The sequence below is a fragment of the Castor canadensis genome, chromosome 18 (genome assembly GCF_047511655.1).
Source record: "Castor canadensis chromosome 18, mCasCan1.hap1v2, whole genome shotgun sequence".
NCBI classification, from domain to species: domain Eukaryota; kingdom Metazoa; phylum Chordata; class Mammalia; order Rodentia; family Castoridae; genus Castor; species Castor canadensis.
In genome coordinates this window covers 10,727,795-10,742,786 of record NC_133403.1, presented here as the reverse complement: position 1 = coordinate 10,742,786, position 14,992 = coordinate 10,727,795, and positions in this window count along the sequence as shown.

Genomic DNA, 14,992 nt, shown 5'->3' with positions numbered 1-14,992 from the left:
GAACAGAGAGAGAGAGAGACGGGGAGCAGCACAGAGAAGTCTGCTTTTGGCTAGTCCTCAGCAGGGGTTTTCTCCTAGCAGGAGTATCCAGCAGGGCACTGGAGGCTCACAGTCGCACCTTAGGCAAACTCCTTCTGGTTTGGCACTCAGTCGTACCAACTGTGGTCCAGGAGCAGTGTCTCTTCGTGCAGTTGCCAGGAATGTTGCAGGCTGGTGTCGACGGTTCTTGTCTCCATGCACCGAAGAATTGGCTTGTGAGACAGCAGATTGACTTGCGAGACAACAAGGTCAGCACACAAAGTAGGATTTATTAGAAAGGAAAAGCTGCCCCTAGAGATAGACAGGGAGCCTAGAAAATCAGTAGCTCCCTGTTGTTTACACAGAGGGGTTTTCATTTGGTCCTTTTTTTGGGGAGGGGAGTCAGGAGTCAGGGATGGAGTGGTCTTTTAACATATCTCTGCAGTACACAGCCCTGTGAAAGCCTCCTGTTTATCGTCCTTGTGGCATTTTGAGGCATCTCCAGGGGGGCATGACTTGTGAAGTTGCATGTTCCTTTACAGGATGTAGGGCTCACAGTGCTCTCATGGGGGATGGGGAGACTGGCTCATTTTATCTTCTGATCCCCCAGAACCAATAGGTTCAACTATTCTGTCTTGATACATTTGTGATTGGTTGATGCCTAGTGAACATCCCGCTGAGCCCGGCCACCTGCTTAACCACAACCTTACCAAACAGAACACTCTGATCTGGTCAGCTCGTCCTGACCTTGGGGCCCACCACCCACATCTTGCAGCTGCATTCTGTTATCCTGGTTAAGAGGTTTGTAATTTAAGAAGCCTGTTGTTTCTCATGCCCCTTCAGATGTCTACTTCTAAAGTGTCTCCCTCATCCAAAATGAAGTTACCACTGTCATTTGTTCCCCTCACAATTACCACTTTATTTCCTTTCCAAGCCTTGTATCTTTTCTTTCTCATGTCATATTGTGATCCCTAAGACCTTTAGTATTTACTAGGATAGATTTTTTTTCTTACCAGAAAGAGAAGGCTTCTATTATTTCATCATTGAATCAGACATTTGCTCCAGATACACAGGAGGTAGGGTTGGGAGGATTGCTGCCTGAGGCTGTCCCCAGGCAAAAAAAGCACAAAACCCTATCTGAAAAATAGAGGGTAGCTCAAGAGGCAGGGTGCTTGCCTAACAAGTGCAAAGCCCTAAGTCCTAACCTTAATACTGTCAAAGAAAAAAGAAAATGTCTTTTCACTTGTAGGCTGCTAAGTGATTTTATTATGAGTCATTAGGGAATTTTTTTTAATCAAATGCATGTTGTAAATCTATTGAGATGTTCCTATAGTATGCTTTATTAATATAAATATAAATGACATTATTAATCAGTCATTAATATTCAATCATTAATATTCAGTATCAATCATTAATATTATTAATGTTAAGTCACCCTTTCATTCCCATCATAAACCCCGATGGGTCATGATTTATATGATCGTTCTACATTGCTATATAGGCCTTGCTAATATCAAATATTTTATATATACACTTACAGATAAAATCAGATTTTAATTGTCCTTTCTCCTTTCCTTATAGTGTAAACAAATAAAAACTTTATAGGAAGCCAAGTACAGTGGCTCACACCTATAAACCTAGCTATTCTAAGAGATTGGGAAGATCATGGTTCAAGGCTAGCTTGGGCAACAAGTTTGCAAGACCAGGATGTGGGGCCAGCAGGGAGGTGACCTTGGTATTAGAGTAGCTCTGGGCATCACGGTGTGCCTCCTCTAAGCACTCTGTGGCCTGCATCTTCTGAGCGGCTCCAGTGCTCTTCAGAGAGGCTTCAAATGCACAGGGGGCCAGATACGAGGACACAGGTTCTCTTATGAAGTACGAGCCATCCCTCAGGAAGGCCCCTGAACAGTTCTATGTCACCAGAGAAAAATGAACTGAACAACCTTTCTGTGGTATCTACCTGAATAACAACGAGTCAGAAATATACATTTGTGTGTTGTGATACTCCACTCTTCAGCTCTGAGAAGTACTGCTCCAGGACAAAATGGCCTTTGTTTTCTGAGGCTTAGGATATGCTGGACTCCAATGAAAACCACGCAGGGATCCTGAGACATCTGGACCTCCTTAGGATCACCTCCGCATGGAGGTGTGAAACTCATCCTGACAATGTGTTCCCATGGACCAGAGCCCACTGGTCAGAGGTTTTGCATCAACAGTGTGGCCCTGAAGTTCAAACCAAGCAAACACTCACCAAGTGCAAGAGGCCTGTCCCTTTTCACTCCTTCATGTAGGTGCTTGATTTTCATAATTCAGTTGGATGACTCATTTCATTTACCATAAAACTAGGCTTTTTGGTGCTGTCCTAAGTGAATTAACTCATCCCTGACTCCAGCTTGGACAGTGGAATTTCACAGAATGATAGAGAAGCAATCAGTTCCTTCAACTGGCTTTGGGTGGGAACTCAAGGTAGAATTCTTGGGGGACCTGAGGAATGACCCTGAATTAGCATTGCAGTTAAGTCCTTCATGGACCTGTATTGTTGAGGAATCAAGTGAGAAAAGAAAGGAAAGTATGGTATGGAGGAATGAGCAATCCCGGGTTGAAGAGGCGGGCCATGGAAGAGCCGTGTTTTGGGAAGCACATGTGATGATGGATGAGTTGTGTAACTTCTTTTCCAAATTTTAAATGTTTTTCTGGGTGCCAGTGGCTCACGCCTGTAATACTAGCTACTCAAGAGGCAGAGGGGAGGCAGATCAGGAGGATCTCATTTTGAAGTCAGCCCAGGCAAATAGTTCCGTGAGACCCTATCTCGAAAAAACCCTTCACAAAAAAGGGCTGGTGGAGTGGCTCAAGGTGTAGGCCCTGAGTTCAAATCCCACTACCACACACACAAAAAAATTTTAATGTTTCAAATATTCTATTCCAACTTTACTACCCACAAGTCAGCTGTAATGTGAGTTTATTAGATTTCCATGATTATGAGTAAATGTTCATCCTTATACCCTCTGGCTACAAAATTAAATTTTAAAATGTACTAATAAAATATTTACTGAAACTATAAAATAAAAAGTTCATGAGATCTCTGTAGGAACCAATAAAAATCTAGGCCTAGTGGCATGTGCCTGTCATTCCGGCAATGCAGGAAGTGTTAATGGGAGAATCACAGCCTAGGCTGGTCCTAGCGTAAACATGAGACCATGTTCAAAAATTAACCAAAGCAAAGAGAGCTGGGGAGTGGCTCCAGTGGTAAGAGTGCAAACCCTAGTGCTACTAAAAAAAAATGATAGGAATTGGAGTCATAATTACAGAATTTAAAGAGCATCTAGTATGATCTAATCATCTTAGGCTGGAAGAAACTGAAAGTCATAAAAAGCAACTTATCTTTATGAAATCACTTGAAGTTCTTGGCAAAGCACTATTCAATTTCAACTTACTGTACCACTGATGATTTAATTTTATCTCCACGACAGCCCAGCAGGAGGGTATTGCTGATTGCCTCCATTTTATGGACCTCTAACTCATGTCCAGAGAGATCACATCATGAACTGTGTGACCCAGGAGAGCCAGGACTAGAAGCCAGGTTTCTGATTTCCAGACCATGTTCTCCATCAAAATTTCTTTTGTTCAATGTCTAATCCCACTGACATATCCACATATTAGCTTGAAATAGAAGGGAACCCCTCAACCATGCATCCAAAATTTTCATATTACAAGAGTCTAGTACTATTTTCATAGACATGTTAAACAGTTGCCCCGTCTGCAGTAACGCCAGTGGGCAGGCATAGTCCCTTTCCTCAGTGGTAGTGACAATCTTGAGGCCAGGATAAGTACACAGTCTCTAAGAAGTCCATAGTTCTTAAGTGTAATCTTAGCAAACGGGATTAGATCTCAAGGTCCCTCAAGGCCTGTTTTCAACATTTCTGTAAAGATACTTCAGTTTAATATCACCCCTCCCCCAGCCTTTGGCACCTACTACCCCCCCCCCCCAAATATCTCTCAGCAAGCTGCACCAGCACCCTTATTCTGTGTGTGCTATTTGTGTCTGCTTCTAATAGCTGGCCCCAGTTTGGCAGCCCCTAGATCTGAGGATGATCCAATTATCCCATTAGCCCTGCATGTCCTTCCTTCCTCCAGAGCTATTAGCTACTCCATCTCCTTCTCCCTCTCCCTCTTCTAAGGCTTGTCCGTAGCCTCCCTTGCACTTTCTTAGCCAGTCCTAAAGTTTGATCAGTCCCCAGTCATAGAGACTCAGAGAATACCATCGCTGAAGGGACATACACTTGCATCTATCTCCTTCCTTATTTTTCAGGGAAGGAAAGTTTTCTCACCAAACCCAAAGTCACATGACCAGTTAATGATAGTAGAAAACTAAAACCCAAGTCTCTTGACTTTATGGTCCTGCTTTTTCACCACCGCCAGTCATGCCTTATTAAGTGCTCATTAGGGTTAACCTGGGCTGGAGGAAATACTGTCCTTATCCCATTCTCTGAGGCTCTGGGGTTGAGATTAGAATATATGGTCTAGGTAGGGAACTACAGCACATACTGGTGGAAATCAGCATATCCTAGAGAAAAGTCATAATTTAGCATAAGGTATGTTAGCAAAAGCAACCCAATAACAAACTTCCCTTGTGTGGAGCAGGTGTGACTGCTAAAGGAGTTCAGGGGGAAGAAGGTTTTAGCAGAAGGTTCCAAGGGCTCCTCCATCTATATAGAGAAGACAGCTCTTTGTGTAGTTCCTGAAGCATGGGTAATGCTGAAGTTTGGGCTAATTCAGTGGGATGGCATCCCAGGCAAAGAAGTCTTTCTGAAAGGAAAGGCAGGAAATCAATTAGGAGGATGGTAGATGCTTCAGTTTGGCTTAGCCTAAGGTGGGGTATGGCAAATTGGGTGGTCAGAGACAAGGTCAAGAGTGAAGCTGTGCTCCCTGAATGCCCATCCCAAAGAATGTAGACTTGATCTGAAGCATATTAAAGGTCTTCTTCATGTTCTAGAAAAAGAGGACATAATTGAAGCTCTACTTTGGGAAGAATTATCTGGCTGGTAAAAGATAAGCAGAGAGAGGTTGGTTTGTATTTTGTCTACATCGATGGAGATGATGAGGCCTCAGCTAGACCATGACATGGGTATAGGGTTTGCCAAGGGGTAGAGTAGAGGGAACAGATTCCAAAGGAGTTTGTAAAGAAGAATTAGGAGGATTCAATAGACTGGATTTGGGATGAAAAGGAAAGAGTAAAAGTCCCCATCAGTGGAATTAGGGAAGTGAGAAGTGGCAGCAGAAAGTATGGGACAGGACAGAGGAGTCAGTGAGGACCCTCTGCCACTCACTGGGTGACTGCATTTTGTAAAACTGGCAAAGTCTGCTTAAGTCTGTGCTGCATGTATGACCTTCTCCATCCTATGTCTCAGCCCTCAGGCTTCTCTGCCCAATGTCCACATTCTGACCCAACAATTCACTATACTACTCCCATGACACAGCAAATGCCTAGAATAACATTGATGCCACTCTGAATGAATTTTAGGTTTGAGTGATTTCTGTTGATATAGGAATCAACCTTCATTCATTCCTTTGTATCCAAGCTAGTTGATGACTTCAAGCCATAAACTGGATTGAGGTGGTGACTGAAAAAAAAAAAATACTGTCATTCCCCCATACTTGATTTGGGCTTCCAGGAACCCAAGACTGACAATTCTGGCCCCCAAAGGTGAGCCGTACTTACTGGCCTTGTGCCCTACAAGTATTGGAGAGATTCCTCAAGTGCCCACTAGGGAACTAAGCCCCTTGTAGTCCAGTGAGCAACTGAGAGTCCTTGGAGCATACTAAGGACCCAGCCCTGGCTCTCAAACTGTCTCATCCTGGTGACCTCCCAAACAGGAACTACTTATTCCACCAGAGCTTCTGTGAGCTCTGAAACTTCTATAGATTGCTCTTAGTAAGACAGTTGTGCCTTTTGGACCAGCCTATGGCAAGCCAGGTCCCTCTTCTGATCTGTCACCTGCTGCCATAGCTCTTCCAAGTCTTCTCTAACCTTACTTCCTCCAACCATTTCAGTTTCTAGACCTTTCCTGTCTTGAGGCCACGTGTCAATTCTCTTGGGTATAACTGTGAGATCATCTTGTCCTGGCAAGCATGTTCATGGTATTATCCATTGTGTGTTATTATATCAAAATACATAAAGTCAGGTACTATACCAGTAAAGAGGTATATTTGGCCCATAATTCCGGTTGTCTAGAAGGTCCAAGAAGCATAGTGCTGATGTCCTAGTGAGGGCCTCCCTTACCTGTGTCACAACATGGCAGAGAAGCACAAAGGAAAATGGCTGCCTGCAGAAGCGCCAAGCATGCGGACTACCCACTACAAAAGAACTAACCTAGCCACATAAGACCTAAACTAATCCCTTCTGGGGATGGTACCCCCATGACCTCATTATCTCACAGTAGGCCCTATCACACCAGGGAACGAGCTTTTAGCACATGAACCTTTGGGGACACACTCAAACCATATCCACAATGCAGGTTCACATACAGTATTTCAGTTTGTCCATTTCCCGGTGAAGGCTAAGAAATGAACACAAGTCTCCAGCACCCCATTAGTCCCTTTCACCTGGGGGAACCCTATTAACTGGATGCAAGTACATCATGAGGCTGAAGATGCTTCTTTCCCAGGAATGTGTCCTGGAGTTACCCAGTACTGAATTTGGCAACTGAAATATCTACCGCGTTGTTTTGACTTGGTAGGCTGGGTCTGTCTCCTTCTACTTGTCCTGCTCATTTCCCTTTTCAACTTGTGCAAAAGTTGACTCTTGCTCAGTTCTATCTGTCTGGCTGCTGAGGTAACTTTTAATCCTGATTATCAGTCCAGATATTTAGTATATCTCTCCTCTGTTCACCTTTTCCATAAGCCCAAACTTCACTAGTTTCTCTACTTTCATTAACAAAGTATGGGATTGAAGAGAGGAATGATCAATGATCAGTGTCCCTTGTCTAAGTCATCTGCCAATTCCACAGTCATTTCCCAGCCTCCAGAGATCAGAGGGCTCCACTTGTTTGCTTAAATTTACACTTGCTGTCTTTCTTCATCTGGTAGTGTATGGGCAATGTCAATGAGCAGAATACAGAAACCAGGTCAGAAGTCCTTTTGTTTCCCGGTCTTTCTTCCCTTCTAGCCTCCTTTCCACTCTGATATCAAAAAACCCCCCAAAAACCTAGAGTTATTGGTCAGTTGTCCACTTGTATTTTCTGAACTGAGAATGGGTTAATTATTACAATAGTAATCCTGGGTATTTATGTTACATATACCTTCCAAAGCACTTTCACATTTATTATCCTCTTTTATCTAAAAGTAGGCGTAGCATCTTAGAAAGTTACTTGCTTATAGTAAGGAAGTCTATCACAAGGCTATGGGTACTTTGACTCTCCGTTCAGACCTTGGCAAAGTGGAATGGTGTTGGTTGGAAGGAGCAAGTGATGGGATTATTTGGTATTTGAGAACTAAGCAGAAGAAAGGAGATGCTGAAACCCCAATCGATAGCCTGGGGATAACTGCAGGATCCCAGCCTGCTCTCTTCAGCACTCCTAATAGTTCTGACAGCTATATAGAAGAGCTGTGATATTGGGTTCCAAAATTCAAGTTTCCCAAAGAGAAAACTTAATTTCTGAAAGTTTCATCTACTTTTAACAATTCTAAAAATCCCTGAATCTAAATCAGGTTCTATCCCCCTCACTCCCCTTTCCAACCCAACTAGAAAATGTGGGTGGGTTGAGAAAGAACAGAGAAGAAAGATCAAAATTGTGACAACCCTCTGACAACATTTTAACTTGAAAATTGCCTCCAAATGGATGGCATAATTCCGTGTAGGCAGATGTAAATCAGACCCAGACTTACTCAGATCTACCTCATTCCTATTTCCTAATCAACACCTTGAAGAGCCAGGATCCTGGAGCTGAGCACCACCAGCTTTGGGAAAGGCCAAATGGATGTGCCCCCTTCTGGGAAGCCCAGTGGATGTGACCTTTTTCTCTTATGAATTTCTCAAGCTGTATCCCCCTCACCAAGCCACATCTGGTTTCTGCTCCTGAGTCAATTATTGGCTCCCTCTGCATGTCCCCATCACCAGGCGCAGCTGTTCATTAAGTGAGGGGACAGTGACATAGAGTCAGGGGATAAGGCTTGGGCCCTAAGAAGTCCTCTCAGGACTCCACTCTAGGGCCAGTCCAGATGGTTGATTTGGCAGAATCCTTCCCCAAACTCACTATTCCAAAAAAACCATTTCCTTGGACAAGACAAAGAAGTGCAGATGGTTCTGTGCAAAGCTGCTCCCAGTGGTGGGGTTAAAAATCATTCCCTTTTTGTTCTGGTTATTTTTGAGTAAGGATCTTGCTTTTTTTGCCCAAGCCAACCTGGACCACCTGTTTTATGCTTCCTGTAGCTGGGATGATAGGCACAACCCACTGCGCCCAGCCATTGGTTGAGATGGGTTTTCGAGAACTTTTTGCCTAGGCTGGCCTGGAACTGCAATCTTCCCAATGTCAGCCTCTCCAATAGCTGTGATTATAGGCATGAGCCACTGGCACCCAGATCATTTTGTTTTTAATAGTTACTGTAATGACTATAAGGTTTATCGTTGTTTAGATTTTTTTGGTGGTATTGGGGTTTGAACTCAAGGGCCTCATGCTTGCTAGGGATGGACTCTACCACTTGAACCATACCCCAACCCTTTTTGTTATTTTTTGATTAGGTCTTGCATTTTTGCTGTGGCCAGCCTGGATTACAATCCTGTTTACACCTCCCATGTCAGGCACTCTATCACATCCAGCTTATCGGTTAGATGGTGGCCTCAAATCTCCTTCCTATCTCCACCTCCCAAGTAGCTGGGATACAGGAGTGAGCCTCTGTGCTCAGTCCTTCCTATTGTGGCTTGCTTTGTATTTCCCTAAATAATTAGTGATGGTGAGAATTATTTCTCTTCTTTAGAGAAATGTCTGAGTCCTTTGCCCATTTAAAAAGATTTTTGTTGAGTTCTAGGAATTCCTATGTATTCTGAATAGTAACCCCTCACAATTTGTATGATTTGCAAATATTTCCCCCCTTTTAATAGTTGCCTTTTTTACTCTGTGTGTGTTGGTGCACAAGTCTGTGTGGTACTGGGGTTTGGACTCAGACCCTTGCAGGTACTCTACTACTTAAGCTATGCCCCCAAGCTCCTCAAAAGTATTTTTTATGAAGTCCAATTTACCTAGTGTTGTTGTTGGCTTGTGCCTTTGGTGTGTGGTAGTCAATGAATTATTGCCAATCCCTATGTTTTCTTCTAAGAGTTTTATTCTTTAAACTCTTACATTTACATATTTGATCCATTTTGGGTTAATTTTATGTACAGATAAGACCCAATTTCATTACTTTGCGTGTTTATATCCAGTTTCCCAGACATTTGTTGAAGACTGTTCTTTCCTCGTTGAATGGTCTTAATACTCTTTTTAGAGACTATTTGGCATTTCTTTATTATATTATTGTTATTCTGGGGGTACATTGTGACATTTTTCAAAATTGCTTATAATATATCTTAGCTAAATTCACCCCTGCCCTTAACACTCTTGTCAAAAATCATTTGACCTGCTGGATATGGTGGCTCATACCTGTAATCCAAGCTACTTGGGTGGAAGAGATTGGGCAAAAGTTAGTGAGACTCCTATCTCTACCTGTAATCCAAGCTACTTGGGTGGAAGAGATTGGGCAAAAGTTAGTGAAACTCCTATCTCAACAAATAGGCATAGTGAGGTGTGCCTGTCTTCCCTGCTACACTGGAGATCACCGTAGGAGGACCACAGTCTTGAGGCTGGCCCTGGGCAAAAATGCAAGGCCCTACCTAAAAAATAACTAAAGCAAAAAAAAAAAAAGGGCTGGAAGCATGGCTCAAGTGGTAAACTGCCAGGGTAGCAAGCTTGAGGCTGGAGTTCAAACCCCAGTATTGAAAACAAAAAAAGTCATCTGACCATATAGATGAGTTTATTTCCCAGCTCTCTATTGTGTTATACACACACACACACAGAGTTTTGATTACTGTAACTCTGTAGTAAGTTTTAAATCCAGGAAGTGAGCTCTCCAGCTTTGTTCTTTTTCAAGGATATTTTTGCTATTTGGGGTTGAGATTGCTTATGAATTTTAAGGTAGATTTGTTTATACAGGAATTACATTGCATGTGTAGAGTGTTTTGTGTAATATTGACATCTCAAAAAACTAAGTTTTCCAATCCGTGAAAATAGGCTTCTTTCCATTTATTTAGGTTTACTTTCCTTTTTTTAAGCAACATTTGCAGTTTTCAGGACATAAGTCTTTTGCTTCCTGGGTTAATTCCTAAGTATTTCTTGATACTATTATGGAACTGTTCTCTCAATTTCTTAACAGTTTTCAGATTTCCCACTTCCCATATACAGAAGCACAACTATTTTTTATATCTTAATTTGTTTTATTGAGACAGGGTCTCACTATTTATCTCAGGTTTAATTCCAACTCTCAATCCTCCTGCCTTCACTCACAAGTATTAGACTTAAAGGTTTGTGTCACCATGACTGTGCTAATTTTGTATCTTGCCAATTTACTAGATCAGTTTATTTTAAAACCAAAGGGGTAGAATCCTTAAGAGTTTTCTATGTATAAGATTATGTCACCTGCAAACAGAGACCATTTTACTTCTACTGATTTTTGTTTTCTTGCCCATTTGCTGTCTAGAAAATACACTATTGAATAAAAATAGGGGAAAGTTGGAATTGAGTTTATTCATTTTTTAAATCATAAAACAGTTTTGAATTTTGCTAGATGTTCTTTCTGTATCAATTAGGATGACCATGTTAATGGTCAGAATTAACAAAATGAATTCTGTTCATGCGATATGTTACAATGGCTGACTTTCCTATCAAGGATAACAAACCATCCTAGCATTCTAGGAATAAATCCCACTTGGTCATGGTCTATGGTGGTCTCAATTTGCTGCTGAATTTGGTTTGTTAGTATTTTGTGGGGGATTTTTCCATTAATGTTCAGTAGGGAGCCAGGCATACCTACAGTCTTAGACACTTAGGAAGCTGAGGCAGGAGGAGATTGAGCTTAGGAGTTTAAGACCAGCCTGGGCCACATAGCAAGACTCTTAAAAAAAAAAACCATATATGTCTGTAGTTTTCTTATAGTCTGACTTTGGTATCAAGGCAATGCTTGCCTCAGAGTGAGTTAGGAAATGTTCCCTCTCAATTCAATTCAATTTTAGAGAAAAGCTTAAGAGTGGTGCTCCGTGTTTGGTAGAATTCACCAGCGAAACAATTTGATTAAAAACTTTTCTTTGTTGGGAGGCTTTTCCTAATTAATTCAATCTCCATACTAGTTATATCTATTCAGCATTCCTTCTTGATTCAATTTGGGTAGGTTTTGCTTCTAGGAATTTTTCCATTTCATTTAGGCAATCCAGTTTATTGGCATACAATTGCCAAAAGTATTCTCTTTGCAATTCTTTTTATTTCTGTAGCATCATTAGTAATGTCCCCACTTTCATTTCCAATTTTAGTAATTTGAGCATTTTTTTCTTAGTCAATCTAAGGTTATTTTCTTTATAGTTTTGAGACAAGTTGTTGATACGTAGTGTAGCCTTGAACTCACGATTCTCCTGCCTCAGCCTCCCAAGTGCTAGGATTATGGGTGTGCAAAACATCCAGCTTTCTTTTGGTGGTGGTGGTAATGGTAATGGATTTGAACACAGGACCTCATGCTTACTAGGTAGGCACTACCACTTGAGTCATCTCTAAGCCCTGTTTTTTTTTAATTTTTATTTTATTCATATGTGCATTCAATGTTTGAGTCATTTCTCCCCCCTTCCCCCGCCCCTGTTGGTCTTGAAGCACAAACATTTGATTTGACTTCCTGTCCCGTCATTTTTCTATTATCTATTTTATGTATCTTTGCTTTAACCGTTTTTCTTCTGCCAGCACTGGCCTTCATTTGCTCTTTGTAACTCCTTAATGTATAAATTTGGTTTTTGATTTGAGATCTAATTTTTTTCGGTGGTAGTGAAGTTTGAACTCAGGATGTCCCACTTGGCAGGTCCTCTACCACTTGAACCACTCTGCCAGCCCTTCTTTGTGTGTCAGGTATTTTCAAGATAGGGTCTCACAAACTGTTTTCCTGGGATGGTTTTGAACCATGATCCTCCTGCTCTCTGCCTCCTGAGTAGCTAGGATTACAGTCACGAGCCACCAGCACCCAGCCGGAGATCTAATTTTAATGTAAGCATTTACTTTACTTTATAGCATGTCTTTTTTGTTGCATTCTGTTAAGTTCTGGTATGTTATGTATTTGTTTTCCTGTGACTCAAGGTATTTTCTAACTTCCCTTGTAATTTCTTTTCTGACTCACTGTATGTTGTTAGGCAGAGTGTGTTGCTCACTAGTACAGTGCTTGCCTAGCATGCACAGGGCCTTGGGTTGGCTCCCCAGCACTGTAAAAAATGTTTTTGTCCCATACGCGGCCGTGCGGAGCCGGCCGGGCCGACGGTGACGGGCCCCCCTCACCTCCTCTCCCTTCCCCTCCCCGCCCGCCCTCCTGCTCGCTCTTCTCACCGCACGAGCAGCCTCGGCGCTTGCGAGCAGCTCCTCTTTGCCCGAGGCGCGCGGGGCGGCCCCGCGAGCCCCGCGAGTGAGTCCTCGCAGCCCGGAGGAGGGGGGAATCTGGGGAATTGGGAGGGCATGGGTCTCATCTTTTACCCCATGTTCCAGAAACTTCCAGGTCCCGAGGGAAGAGGGCGTCCGAGGGTGGGGTGGGGTGTGTGGGGGGATACCCTGGCTTTAGGGCGCCGCCCCGCCGGCGTGAGTCTGGGGCGTTGGGGGCGGACTTGGGGTGGGGGGGTGGGGGGCGGGGAAAAAAAAAAAAAAAAATGTTTTTGTCCCACATATTTTTCAGTTTTCCAGGTTTTTGTTATTGATTTTTAAAAATTTATTAAGACTTACTTTATGGTTTAGCATGTGGTCTCTTCTTGAAAATGCCTTAGTCTTTTTCTGTCTTTTGTACACACTATTGTTTGTCCATCATAATTGCTGACCCTAGATGTCAGCAATAAAGCTGTGAGGTAAAGGGGGTAGAGCTCAGTAATAGAGCAGGGGTTTAGCATGTATGAGGCCCCAGGTTCAATCCCCAGCACCAAAATAAAATAATGCTGTCTGTGGTCTGACAGGCTGCTCGTCAGAGATGATGGAGCTGTGAAGTCTGGAGCCTCAGCTACCTGTTCTCTTACGAGTGACAAAACTGAGGGTTCAGAAGGTTTTCACCAAAATTACCCATGGACCTGAGGGCCTACTGTCTACAGACACTGAACCAATACATATTCTTACTTGAGAGTCTGCCCTGTGACATCAGCAATGGTCACAGGGAAGGTTCATTGAATAGATGTGTACTGAGTATCTACATGTTCCAGGCATGAGGCCAAACTGAAATGACCCCATCTGTGCAGGGCCTGTGTACTAAGTTGGGCCTGACCATTCTGTTGCCAAAGATCAGAAGTGTGGCTAATCAAATAGTGTCTGATGCGTTAGTGCCTATTTCATAATGGCACTAACTTGTCATCTAAGCCTCTATATTAGGTTGACTACATGCTTCATCTAGAAAGCACAAAGGGTTTGGATGCTGAAGCACCATAGAAAAAAACTCACTATCTCTGCAGGGCTGGATTCTATGTAAAAGTAAGGTCTAAGGAGGACCATTGTACCTGCAGCACAGAGAGATTAAGAAGGTTACCTTCCTCAACCAAGAGGGTGTCCAGGAACAACTTAGTCTGGGGTTGTTCAAGGAGATCAGCTGCTGGGCCAATGAAGGCATGAGGCTGCATTCGTTCTGATTGGGAACAGTAAGGGTGGAATTACAGGGCACCACCTGTTACACCTGCCTCTCTAGTCAATTGTTGCTTGAGGCTCATCAGGTTGGATTTTTGCACATGGTTGGTGCAAGGGACAAAGCCCACACAGGCACTGCATTGACAACTGCCTAGGAGCTCCCTAGCTCATCTAATCTATCCCTCAAAACCATCATGAGACAAAACAAGACAAGGCACATGGCCTCGATTTGCAAATGTGGAAACTGATGGCGAGAGAGGCAAGTGACCTTCTATGTAAGTCAGGGATCAACACAGAAGCAGAACCACTATGGGATGGATAGAGATAAAAGGTAGCAAGAGATGGAGGTGTGGTTTGAGCAGCAGAGCACCTACCTAGTAACTGCAAAGCCCTGAGTTCAAACACCAGAACTGCCAAAAAGGAAGAAAAAAATTATCAAGAGATTTAGTACAAGGAATTTCCTTACATGGTAGGGGTTGGTAGGGCTGGTTAGACAAATCTGAGATCCACAGGGGAGGACATCAGGAAGGAAAGACTGGAATTCTCGGTCACAGGCTAATGGCCTACCCTACATATAAACTTCTATGGAGTCATTCATTGTACCATGGACTACCAACTTCCCTCTTTAGCACTGAAAAGAGTGTTAGAAGGTCACATGTTTTCTCTCCTATGTGAAGGTAGATCCAAATATAAATACAAGCATTATCATATATACATATATATTCAAAAGTGGGAGAAGACTTAAGGGAGGAAGAAAAGAAGAATGATAGTAATATTGAAATACATCACATCTGTGTAGGAACAAGACACAGTGAAATACACTGAAAACTGTTGAACAATAGTGGGTAGAGGGAAATGGGTGAAGAAGAGTAATAGAGGGGGTTAGACTGATTAAAGTATAATATATTTACAGGTAAAATACCAAGGCAAAACTCCACCGAACAATGAACAGGCACAAACAATGAAGGATAGGAATGTAAAACAGGTCATGTTAAGGGGGAGGGTAAATGAAAAGGGTAAAGGATGGTGAGTATGGTTGAGGTACTCAATCATGAATACGGAACATGGAAACCTGCTGAAGTCATTTTAAGGAAATGTGTGAGGGAAGA